This window comes from Miniopterus schreibersii (genome assembly GCF_964146895.1).
Source record: "Miniopterus schreibersii genome assembly, chromosome: 10".
Lineage (NCBI taxonomy): Eukaryota > Metazoa > Chordata > Mammalia > Chiroptera > Miniopteridae > Miniopterus > Miniopterus schreibersii.
Genome location: NC_138110.1, coordinates 21,090,825 through 21,103,639, shown reverse-complemented (window position 1 = coordinate 21,103,639; position 12,815 = coordinate 21,090,825). Strand labels below are relative to the sequence as shown.

General features: G+C 54.9%; 1 pseudogene across 1 annotated transcript; it reads left to right on the top strand.

The window, feature by feature from the left end:
* Window positions 1-584: 584 nt before the first annotated feature.
* Window positions 585-11,726, top strand: LOC308562375 (zinc finger protein 512B pseudogene; annotated as a pseudogene). The gene is made up of 3 exons (XR_014000633.1): window positions 585-687; window positions 4,509-4,607; window positions 4,728-11,726. The product of XR_014000633.1 is annotated as a zinc finger protein 512B pseudogene (transcript).
* The last annotated feature ends 1,089 nt before the right edge of the window (window positions 11,727-12,815 follow it).

Below are 12,815 nucleotides of genomic sequence, written 5' to 3'. Positions count from 1 at the left end.
GGCCAGCGGGCCAGGCATCCGAGGAGGGACTGAGGGGCCGTGGCACTGGGAACTTGCCGTAGCCGGCGCTGGCAAGGCCAGATTAGGAGCCCAGGAGGAAGAAAGGGGAGGGGGGGGGAGAAAGGAGGGGGAACATTATTCGGAGCGGGGTCGGAGGAGGCAAAGACACACAGGCTGGGTGGGGGGGCAGGATCCGAACTACGGGTCAGGTTGGGAAGATGGGGATGCTCGCGGCTCGACTAAAACAAATGCCAGCAGCAGTTCCGCCCCTCTTCCGGGCGGCAGGGGTCCGAGGCCGAGCAGTCCGTGCCCGGCCCCCTGGTGAACACGGCCCGCGACTCAGCCGTGACGACGGCGGCTGCGACCCGAGGCCAGGAGAGCAAGGGCTCACCGCGCGCGCCCGGGAGCCGGGGTGGGAGAGTGCGTCGGGGTGCGCGCGCCCGCAACGCAGCTGGGGGACAGCAAAGGAGTGGGGGAGGGGGCCCGTGGTGCGCGCGCGCGCGGGAACGAGCGTCGGGGGTGGTTAGAGGGGTAGGGGACTGGGCCGGGGCGCGCGCGGCCGGCGGCCGTGGAGCGCGCGCGCAGCCGCGGCGCCGGGCGGAGACCAGGCCGGGCGGTGCGCAGTCTGCCCGGCGCCGCGCTCCGAGAGCCTGCGCCGCCTCCCGGGGCGCCGCGCGGGTGGCGCAGGTAGAGAGGGCCGGGCGAGGGCGGGGGCCACCCCGGGGCTCAGGTTCCAGCCTCCAGGCTGGGTTCGGGGCACCGCGCAGCCAGAAGATGCGCCCGGGGGAGCACAGCTGCAGGCGGAGGAGGAGGAGGTGTTGCCGGGCGGGGCCGAGGCCGCCTCGAGCCCCTTCCCCAGCCCTCCGCCGGCGTCCGGACTCCCGCAGCTGCGCTCTGGGCGCCGCTGGAGGAGGTGGGGGTGCCCCGCTGGGCGCCGAGGCGTGGTGGCCCGAGCGAGGCGCGGGGAGGCGCGCCCGCGGCGGGGACTCGAGCCGGGCGGGGCCCGGGCCGCACAGCCGCGGCGGCGGCGGCGGACCTGTAAACCTTAATGACAGCAATCTTGTCTGTCTGCGCCGCTGACTCACGCGGTGACCCAGCCTCCAGTCACCCGGCGGCCTCCCTCCCGCCCTCTGGCCTCAGTTTCCCCGGCCGCGGAACAATGAGGCCTCTGTGTCGTTCTTCATTCCTTAGGGCCCATTCACTCCGGCGGCACCGCCGCCTCCCCGGGGAAGGGATGAGGCGTCGAGTTTTTAATTACCCCTGGTGGGGTCGGGGCGGGGCAGGCCGAGCTGTGTGGATCATTGAACGCAGGGACTATTCCCAAGTCGGCTTAAGCTCTTCGTTCTAAACCATCCTTTCCACTTAATCACGTTGAAGGGTTACCCCTTTCCCTCCACTTTGGTGGGGCTGCTTGAAAAGCAGTGAAGTGACTCACCCACGCGGTCTGGCGTTTTAAGCTTTTCACAAATATTGCGTGTTAATCAATGTACTCGCTACGGACCTGACCGCCCCGGCTGGGCCAGCCCCGCGCGGTTAGGGTGCAGCGGGGCCGGAGAGCGGCCAGCCCTTAGGCCCAGACTGTCGGTGGCGCCGCACTGGAGCGACCCGCTCAGTTGTTAGATCCTTGTTATAAGAAAAAAAAGTATCAAGTTACTGAGAGCAGCAACCGTGCATGACTCTGAGCCAGAGACGAAAGAATACATACTGTATGACCCCCTTGCAACAGCGCTAGAAAGATCAGTCCAATCCGAAATCTGCCGGTTATGGATTCGGGGTAGGGTGGGGGGAGGTGACTTGGGATGGGGCTAAGGGAACTCTGAGATGACAGAAATGTCCTCTATCTTGACTGAAATGGTTATATGAGTGTATAGAGTTGTCAAAACTCACCAAACTCTAAAATGGGTGCATTTTATTGTACATAGATTACACCTCCATAAATTGACCGAGGCCATTAGTCTCAGAAATCTGGAAGCTTTGTCCTCATGGGTGTATGGCTAATCAGAGTTTTGCTTCATTATTATTATTTTTTCATTATTTTTTTAAACAGAGAGATTGCATCATTCTTAACATTTGAGAATACATTGGGGAAAATAACTGAAAATACCCATTTCACTTTGGGGAGGGAAAGGCGTTGAAGAAGAACTAATGTTATTTGTTGAGGGCTCCAAAGAGAAGGCTTTATACATATATTATTTACTGAAATCTTACAGGCCCCGAATGTTACTGCTACTATTATCCCTATTATACAATGAGTGAAACAAACTTGCTGGCCTCACTGGGCTTATCCCTAGAGCCATCACTGAAAGGGACTGTCTACATTTCTCTGTGGACTTAGCTGATTGTATCTCTGTGTGTGGGACGTGGAGGTTTGAGGTGCTGAGTCACCAGCAAGGGCTTTAGAGGCAGAGGGGACCCTGTTAGAATTCAACCTCACCCTCCTCCTAGGGGTGAGACCTGGGGCAAATTAACCTCTCTCAGTCTTTGTGAAATGGAGCTAGCCCTCAGGTGTACTGAGATGCTGGGAAGTGCTGAGTTGGAAGTGCTCAGTAAGTACTCATTTAACGTGCCCCTAAATGGTAGTTACCACTGTGACCTTGGGCAAGTCTCTTTCCTGTAAGGGCCTTTGTTTCCTTATCTGTAAAATGGGAGGGTGGGCTCTCAATTCCCTGCACATCCTGATAGCCCGGAGTATTCAGTATGTCAGCTGGGGAGAAAGGGGTTAAGTGATTTCCAGGGATTGGGGACAAATACATTTCCTGGAAGGGAGGTTCCCCAGGAGGCCCTGCTTCCTCTGCAGAACCTCAGAGTGGAAGGGATCTGTGGGTTTTTTCTGATCCACGTTTGCACCACAACAGAGAGATTCCTCAGACACTACTGTGAGGGTGGCCTACAGCTTCTGCTGGGACTTGTCCTGTGTGTGGTGGGGGCTCCCTCTCATATGAGGCGGCCCCCTCCACTGTTAGGCATCTCTGGTTTCCAAAACCTTCTTCCTTTTGTGACCCCATCCGTCCTCCTGGGTCTCTCCCTCTGAGCCACAGTCTTGTGACCAGGCATCTTGACCCCCTTGGGAACATTTCCCAGATTCTCCCTTTCTGTCTATATAGACCTTTCCCCACACCAACTAAGGAGAAAGCCATGGAAGGAAGGCCTTGCCTGAGCAGAAGACCAGCTTGCTAGGCACACTGTGGGACCTGCATTAGCCCCATTCCCAGGGAGCAGGGTGAAAGTCACTGTGGCCTCCTCCAAAAGACACCCTGTGTTTCTGATGATGGGGCGCGGGGACCTCATACCTCTGCTTCCCACCCCTCATTGTTCAGAGGCCAAGCAGCCAGGGAGATTTAGAAACTGCACTGCAAATTCATACACATCATGTATACTCACAGGTCCTGGGCATGGCCAGGGGTCCCTGAGGGAGGAAGGCACTACTTTCTCATTTGCACAAAGGCCCTCCGGCTGTTGATGTCCTCCCTTGTAGCTCTGGCTTGCCCCTCACAGCAGAGCAGTCCCCCCACCTTCAGGCTTCTCTAGACTGTTAGACCTCAAGATCCTGAGGATACCCCCAGTCCTCCTACTGGAAGTCCCTGTCCCATGTGAGGTCCCCCCACCCTTCCATTGCTCTGGGTGCCCCACCTCCAGGACCTGGCTTAAGGCACAGCTTAGTTCTTCCCTCCCTGAACCCCTCTGTCATTTGTGACCTAGACCTCACTGTCACAGTTTATCCCCAACCTGTTTGGCACCTGCTTGGGCCATGCCCTGGGCTCAGTGCTGGAGAGACAGAGGGGATGAGGTCAACTCATGGTCAGTGGGCCGATGCTGCCTACAAGCCAATGGTCACACATATTGAGCAGGCCCATGGTAGGAGCACTCTGGAAGCTATAGGAGCAGGGGGCAGGGGCTGTAACCCCCACTGGGGGAGCAGTCAAGGAGAACTTCCCAGAGGAGGTGGCACTAAGTGAAGGTATGTCCCTATACATCCAATCTCTGTGACTCATTGCATGCTGAGCTTTGTCCCTATTATTGTAAAGGGAGGCCTTGGCATAGGATGGAGACTGGGCTTGAGTCCCCAGCCTTGGGAAAGGGTATCCAACTAAGCTTCAGTGTCCTTGTCTATGAAATGAGAATGTCAACCTTGTCCTTGTGAGAGAATAGTTGAGGCGGCGTAATGATGCCGGGGCCAGACAGGCTGCCTTCGAATTCCAGCCTTGTCACTAGGAACTATTCCAACTTGAGAAGCTGGCTCACCCCTGACTCAGTGCCCTCATCAGAAACATGGGAGTTACAGCAGGAATCACCTCACAGAGTTGCTGGAAGTATTTAAAACATTTTGATCAGGAAAGGGTTTAGAACAGTGAGGGTGAGCCCGTGGTGAGCCCTATGTATACAGAATATGAATATGCTTATCAGTCCCTAGTACATGTAGGAGCTCAACTCATGTACCAGGACAAACATGACCTTGCACATGTCTCTTCATCCTGCCTGACCTTGATGTCTTTAACTGTCTCCAAAAGGAGAGATGCCAGGCTGGGGCGAAGACCTGTTTGCTGTGCTCCCTGGAGACCGACAGCCAGCCTGGGCCTCAGTTTGTGGAGGGGCAGGCCCATCACCGGGTGGGTGGCCACAGGTACTGCCCTGAACCTATCTCTTCACAGTTGGCACTGTCACTTGAAAGATGGCAAGGGTACTTTTGATCTGATTGCTTTCCTAATCTTTCCCTTCCCTCAACACAGGCTCACCTTGGCTTCAAGCAGATTGCTATCTTCTCCTCAACATAAATATATAAATACAAAACAGTCTGGTTGTTCCTGAAACAGAGGCACCCTAAGGCCCAGCAATTCCACTCCTAGGTATATACCCAAGAGGAATGAAAAAATGTGTCTTCGGCAGCATGGCACAGCCTGCACCACATGGACCCAGCCCCGCCTCACCCTGTCCCACTGAGCGCTGCAGTGATGACTGGTCCCTTCGGTGTTGGAGGTGGCTGCCTGCTCCCCAAGTCCAGTAAGAATGGGCCTGGGAAGGATGGCAGCTGTAACAAGGTCTGACTTCCTGTGTGGAACAACCTACCAAAGCCGGGGTCCCCAGTGGTCTGGGGTGGGAAGACAGTGCCCAGCCAGACCCCACTCTGCTTTGACCGCAGAATTCCAACCAATGACAGGACAGGAGGGAAGAAAAGGGGGCGACTGAAAGCTGAGAAGCAGGCCCTCCAAGACATTACCCTCTCCATGATCAACCAGTGGGAAGATGAATTCAAGGCTCTCAGGGGAGAAGTGTCCCAACTCAGGGTGCTGGCTGGAGTTTCCCAGCATTACCAGTGGTGCAGAGGGGGTGCTATCTCCGAAAGGCTGACCTTTCCCTGACCTGTCTGTGAGGTTTCCTTCACCTCTGAGACCCAGCTGGGGAAGCAACGAATTTGGAACCACACACACCAACCCCTTCCTGCCCCCAGGCTGGGCTGGTCAGCTGGCCAGCCACCTTCAGCTTCCTGTTGGGGTCAGCAAGCCCACTGGAGTAAGCAAACCTGTCACTATTGGCAAACCTGTTGGTGTCAGCAAACCTCTTAGTATCAGCAAGCCAGTGACAGTCAGCAGGCCCGTGCCAGTCACCAAGACCCTGCTGGTCACTAGGCCTCTGCTGGTCACCAAACACATACCAGTCACCAAGTCTGTGCCCATTATCAAGCCAATGACAGCAAGGCAGTGCCAGTCACCAAAGTGGTGACTGCAAACAAACCGGTGCCAATGACAAAACTTGTGACAGTTATGAAACCTGTGCCAGTCACAAAGCCGGTGATGGTCAGCAGGCCCACTGCCATCAGCAGACACATACCATCCTGCAAAATGGGCTGCTGACCAAGTCTGAGAACAAAACTCCTCATGCCTCAGGAGGGCCAGTGGGAAGAAAAGGGCTGCAGATGGCCTGGACACCTGCCCCTCCCATCCAAGCAGGTGAGGCCAGAGGCTGGAGAGTAGCGCCTGTCCACCACAGGCCAGGACCCTACCTTCCAGCCCAGCACAGACCCCAGTGGTGGCCCCCTTTCTCTGGGCAGCAGGCCTTGGGGGGCAAGGAGGTGCGAGGGTTATGGGCCCTGTGTCCCCATCTGAGGAGGTAGCTGAATGCAAGAAGCACAGAAGGAAACAGAAAACACCCAAGAAGTTTATGGGGGAACAGCCATCCATCTCAGGAACCTTTGGACTCAAAGGCCCGGCAAAGGCGGAAGGTAAGTCCCCAGGCTACTGTGCCAAGAAGCAGGAGGGGCCAAGCCCCAGAAGAAGATGCTGGCCCTCTGCCGCAAGGAGGTGCGGCGCCAGCCTCAGATGGCCCTGAGGAGTGTGGCAGGAGGCCATCCATGAACAGGCATGGCTGTCTGCCTCACATGCAACATGGTCATAGGAAAGACCCTGTGATACTCAAGAAGCCCATGCAGGTGTATCAGAAGCTGCAAGAGGCCCTCAAGTGCCGGTGCTGCCAGAAGCAGTTCAATTTCAAGACCTGCCTCAACTACTACACTGCACAAGCCAAGCCCTCTGACCCTGAGGCCTCCTCTTTGGGGAGCCAGCAGGAGGAGCGGGAGCAGCTGTGCAAGGTGCTGAAGCAGATGGGGGGCTGCGCTGCCCGGGGAGGGCTGTGAGAACACCTTCTCCAGCCTTATGGGCCACCAGTACCACCAGTGATGATGCTGCAGAAGCTGCCCTATGAGGTGGACAGCGCCTCATTCCCCTGTATCCACTGCGGCAAGACCTACTGCTCCCAGGTGGGCCATGACCACCACATGCCCTTGGCACACATGGCACCCAGGATGACTGGCCCCCAGAAGGCAGACACAAGGGGGCCTGAGGCTCACTGGCTGGAAGGTGAGAGTCAGCAAGGCACCAGAGAAGTGAGCATGGTGGCTGATAGGTGGGTGGGGCCCGGTCCCCACAATGGCTGCCAAGCCTACCTCTGTCCAGGGTGGGGTAGCTAGCTCCACACCCCCTGCCCTCCAGTTTCCCACCCCACACTCCTACCTACTCATCTGTCCAGTGCAGGCAGCCAGCTCCTCTCCTCTCCCTGAAGGTGGCCCTTTCCCCGTGCAGGCTGCTGCCAGGCATACCTGGGCTGGGGCTCCCTAGAGAGGGCCAGTGGCAGCCACAGAAGTGCAGTAGGCTGGAGGGACATTCACTGGCCTGGCAGAGTCTGGGACCCTGGAGGGGCAGGAGGAGGGTCTTCGGTGCCATGGGAACAGTGTAGAGCGGCCAGGTGCGTTTTGGCCCTCACCATGTGAATTGCATGCCCCATCTGCTTCCTCAGGCTCAAGGCTTGGGGGCCCCTGGTCCGGGCTGATGAAGGTACCTGAGCAGCCTCACCTCTCTACCCAACACTGGAACCTCAGCTACCTCCCAAGACAGACCCTGAGTCTGATCGTTGCCATGCTAACCTGACAGTCCATCCCCCCTACTCCCCATCTCTGGTTCCTCTGCTTGTTCTCTACACCTCTCTAGGCCCACTCTCCCCTGTCTTTGTGACCCCTGCTATGCTTGGGTCCCTGACCCACTGGCCAGTGTCTGTCCTGGTGGAGGGAAGGTGGCCCCGCTGAGGGGCTCTCCTGGCTCTCTGCCATCCCCAGTGGTGCTCCCTGCTTGGGGCAAGGGAGGGACTCTGCTTTTCCCACTGGCAGGGCTGCAGGAGGGGAAGTTTGAGGCCCCAGCATGGGCTGCCGGCCTGGGAGTGAGGGGCTATATGGAGCATGCTCCAGCTTTGCTGACACTGCTGGCCTGATTGGGGCAGCCTGACAGGTTAGGGATGGGCCAGTCTGGGACCTGGGGCCAACGTGGAGCCATGAGCATGTGGGACAGGAAACTGGGCCTGGTTCTGAGGAGTGACCACTGCAGGAAGAAGCCTTCTGTCTGCAGGCCTGGGTTGGCCTGTGACCAGGTTCCCATGGGATCACCCTACTCCTTTTTTTACCTGCCCCTTTGTTTCTGGTTGTGTCGCCTTTTGATATGAGAGCTGAAGGCCCTGGGAGGGGGCTTGGCCAAGGTCACAGTGGGTTGATGGGAGCTTGGGGATGTCTTGGCTCCCTTTGGGGCTCTGAGGGCGGCTAGGTCTGCAGGTTGGGCAAGGTTCAGTCTGCAGTCCAGGGCACCTGGAGGAGTCGGCCAGCAGCTCTGGCCTCCTCCCTGGGCCCCACCTTCCAGCTGTGGCATTGCCTGGGGGAGAGGGATGCTCGGAGCCACTGGGTTTGAATGGAGGCCGTTTTCCACTGGGGAGTGGGGGTGGGCTGAGGGCTTTACCTTGCCCATCCTGGACGTGAATTTTGATATTTGTCTGTGTATGTGTGTCTTCTGGGTGTATAGTGAATGCTGTGACAAGTAACAACCTTTTAAAATTCTTTTTAAAATTTTTTCTTTATTGTTGAAAGTATCACAGATGTCTCCCTTTCCCCCCATTGATCCCCTCCACCCCTCACCCCCCCCAACACCACCTTACCCACACTATTGTCTGTGCCATGGGCTATGCATATGTTCTTTGGTTAATCTGTTTTTTATACAGAAACTTATAACAATCTGACTCTTTTTTTTTAATCCTCAAAAAAATGGATATTTTTTTCATAGCTTTTCAGAGAGAGAGAGGGAGAGAGAAACATCAGTGTGAGAGAGACATTGATTAGTTGCCTCCTGCATGCTCTCTGACCAGGGCCGGGGGTTGAGCCTGCAACAGAAGTACATGCCCTTGGCCAGAATCAAACCCGGGACCTTCCAGTCCACAGGGTGACGCTCTAACCACTGAGCCAAACTGGCTAGGGCCAATCTGACATGTTGGTACTAAGGGTTTTCTGGTGCCGATGGTGGATCTGGAGGCTGGGCTAGCACCCCTGGGGTCCCTCTCCTACTCAGGGAGGCAGTGTTGACTGGGCACCTCTTTGTCCCCAGCTGCCATCCTCACCCAGCCCCTGGAGAGAAGGGGCTCCAAGCTGGGCTCGGCTCTGCTCATTCTGCAGTAGGGGGAGAGGTTCCCAGGGGCTTTGGGGCCAGGTCACTGCCTGTCTCTGGCTTCTTTGGCCAGGGGCTCTGATCCTGGGCAGCCCTGGCCAGGTGTGTTAAGGAGGGTGTAGAGAAGTAAACTCCTCCCCCACACACATGGGCACTTGGGTATGATACAGTGTCAAAGTCAAGATGGGCAGCATGGGCCTGGCTTTGGGGCAGGAGAGCTTTAAAAAATTATTTTTAATTGATTTTAGAAAGAGAGGGAGACAGACAGAAACATCAATTTGTTGTTCCACTTATTTATGCATTCGTTGGTTACTTCTTGTGTGTGCCCTGACCAAGGATCAAACCCACAATCTTGGCGCATCTGGACAACACTGTAACCATCTGAGCTACCAGGCCATGGTCAGGAGGGCTTTCTTTCCTCTGTTCTGGGTGTCACTATGGTGTACAGCTGGTGGAAGAGGGGTCAGGCAGCCACTACAAGGGCAGCCTCAGAAGGAGAGTCATGAACAGGTGCTGACAGGAGCCCCAGGTACACTTTCTTTGTCCTTGTCACCAATGTCTGCAGGAGGTTGGACCTCAACAGCTCTGCTGGGGACAGCCGCCCACCCCGGCCTCTCAGGCACTTGGCCCTTAGGAAGCAGCAGAGACTAGTTTTTGCTGGGAGGTATTTCCAGATTACCTCCCAAAGTCCACAGATGGTCCCTGGTGTGGGAACCCTACCTAGATGTGTGGGCAGAGGTGGAGTCCTGGATAACTTAACCCCCTTCTTTGTCTTTAAAGTAGGTGTGGGGGCTGCTGTCAAAAGTAGCTGTTGGGTCAGATCCCTCTTTCCCCTTCTTCCCTCCCTGCTTCCCTGCTGGTGAGTGGCAGTGGCAAGCTGGTCTGCAGAGCCCTTCCAAGGGGGCAGAGCCCTGGATGGCTCAGCAGGATCTGCACACTTCCCACTCTGGTGCGAGCACAGACAGGTAACCACCTGGCCTTGGCTGATGTCTTCAGTGAGAAGGACCAGAGAGGCAGATTCTCAAAGTATGGTGGGCGTAGACTCTGCCTGAGACCCAAGCCCAGGGCACAAGACTGGGTCCCTTTCTGAAGATCTACCTCTGGCCCGGCCCACCCCCATTGCCCTGAGAACATGAAAGGGCTGACTCAAGTGGCTGACCCTTCACATAAAACTAGGATGCACTTTATTTGCTTGTGCAAAGGCAGACGAGGGTGTCTCCTGGTGTGACTGGTGGCCCTTTCAGCCGTAGTCTCCCTCCTTTCCTCTGGTTCAGAAGGGAAAGAACTGGTGCACCCTAAACTGTGGAGGGCTGTCCCTGTGAGCCAAGGTGGGGCTGCTGTCAGCTCACTGGAGAGTCAGAGAAAAGGGGGCCTTAGGGTCAGGATCAGGGGTTTGGCCCAGGACGAGCTGCCACTGCCATTGTTCCCCTGGTTGCAAGTCTTGTGAGGTCCCTTAGAATTGAGGAGATGTATGCCTGTGGAGGAAGAAGTGGGGGAATGGAAAGACCCAGGCATGCCCCAAAGTCCTTCTTGAAGACTGGGTGTTTAGGGGAGGTCTCGGGAGTGTCTCAATAGAATATTCATCAGCTTTTCCAGGTGTATCCTTTGGGGTCATAGTCTCCACTGATTGGTCAATTCCAGGGCAGGGGGTCATTAGTCATTGCACCTGGTCCTGGTGTCATCTGCCTGGTTTGGCTGCTTTTCTGGGTCTGGAGCTGAAATACAACTGAGGCCTAGATGTTATCTCTAGGGAGGAAAGGTCAGGGGGTGTAAACCACATGATCAGCAAACCGGTCAGGGGGTCTACCGCATGACCAGTGATAAGCCAGGGCGGGAAAGGCCACCCTGGGGCGAGGTCTTGTGTTAGTTTTGCCCCTTGCTAGGCCCTGGGGACCCGTGTCTGGCTGTAGATTGCTCGGCCAGTTTGCTCAGCTAGCTGTCTCAGTTTCCCCATTCAACTCTCTCCAAGGAATCTTCCTAGCTTCTTACTATTCTGCCTCCATTCCACTTATTTGAAATATCCAAGAATAGGCAAAGCTATAGACAGAAAGTAGATTTGTGGTTTCTTAGGGCTGGGGTGGAAGTGGGGGTCTTGGGGTGGGGCAGATAGGATAATAACTAAAGGATATGGAGTTTCTTTTGCAGGTGATAAAAATGTTCTAAAATTGCACATATCTGTGAATATTCTAAAAGCCATTTGATTAAGTACTTTGAATCAATGAGTTACATGGCATGGCATGTAAATTACATCTCAATAAAGCTGTTAAAACAGACAAACAAATAAATAAGGGAACAAAAACAATGCCATTTTTTCTGCTGAGGGGGTTTATTTACGACTCTCAGGGCGGGGGGACAGAGTTCTGGAGCACAGGCCCAGCACCAAGGAGTTCTCATGGTGTCCTCCAAGCACCTCTTTACGCTCACGAGCCCCAGACCAACGCACCTCTTTCCCCTTCTGTTACTGTGTGCACCCCACCACTTCTCTGACCATCCTGTTGCGCTTTCTCATGACCCACTGCCTGGGAACCCCTCCTCATTCACTGTTTGATGCCCAAACCCACACATCACCTCCCGTGACCAGCCTCACCCAGAGCTCATTGTTTCCTGTAGGGGTTCCTGGGCGTTTTGCTCGTGGGGAATAAGACCGTTTAGTTGTCTCCTCCAGCCGAGCAGAATTTCCTTGAGACTGTCTGTCCCACACCCATCCTGGAACAAACTAGGTGCTAAACAAATGCTTGTTGATTTGAATAACAGGGACTTGAACTGAACCAATGAGTCAAAACCTTCCACCTGAAATGTTCAACCCTGAACTCAGATTCTTTTTTTTTTACTGACTCATTTCATAAATCCAATTTTTTTTGATTACTCAAAAAGTACCCAGTGAACCAGTTTGCATTGGGAAGGAAATCTATGCATTTTCTAAGTGCATTCAGGTTGAACCAGAATACAATTAGAACATGATGTTTTCCATGCTGAAAAGTTCCCAAAGTGGAGAAAGGTCTACGTGGCCTTTGTTTGAGGGACTCCCTTTCCTCACCCCCTCCTAGCCCTGCCTCCCACCCCAACCTCAAGGTTCCTACCCCTCCGTGAAGCTGGTCCGGACCTCCCTGTGACCTAGAAGCTAAAAAGGGTCACTCCATTTTTCTAATAGGGGACAGGATGGGAGAGGTATGGTCAGGACTGGGTGGGGTGGGAATGTGGATCTTTCACCTCCAGGGTACGAAAAACACCTGCCCAACAAATTCTCTTAAGAAGTTACCATAGAACGGCTTACAGTGTTAGTGCTCTCTGGGGTATTTGCAGACAGTTTTGGGGAAAGAGTTGTTCATAAAAAGAGCTCACTATTTACAGGCCTATTTTTTGTTTTGTTTTTTAATCACACCTTCTAAATGATAAACTCTAGGTAGAAAAGCCCCCGCCATAGATGTTGTATTGTTTGCAGGGAGCCTCAGACAGGCCCCTGCCCCAGAGATTCTGATTCAGTGGGTCTAATGGGTGGGGAGGGGAAGTCAGCATTTTTAACAAGTCTCTTTGTGATTCTGCTGCTCCGGGTCTTTTGAGAATGATTACTATCGAGCACCCAGCACTTTGTAAGCAATCAGGATTTACTTATGAAAGGGAGGAAACTAGAGAAGGGAGGCACTGATAGCTCACCAAAGTATTTCACAAGATAATCTTTTTCTGCCGGGTACACAGGGGGTGCTTAATAACTGGCTTGTACAGTACAATGAATGAACGCCTGTGCAAGTTGAGGCCTCAGGGCAGGGAGCAGCTTTTCTGTGCCACCCTAGGAGACCCTGTGGAGCCCTTCAAGGGCCCTGTGCTGTGCAGAAACTGTAGCCACTA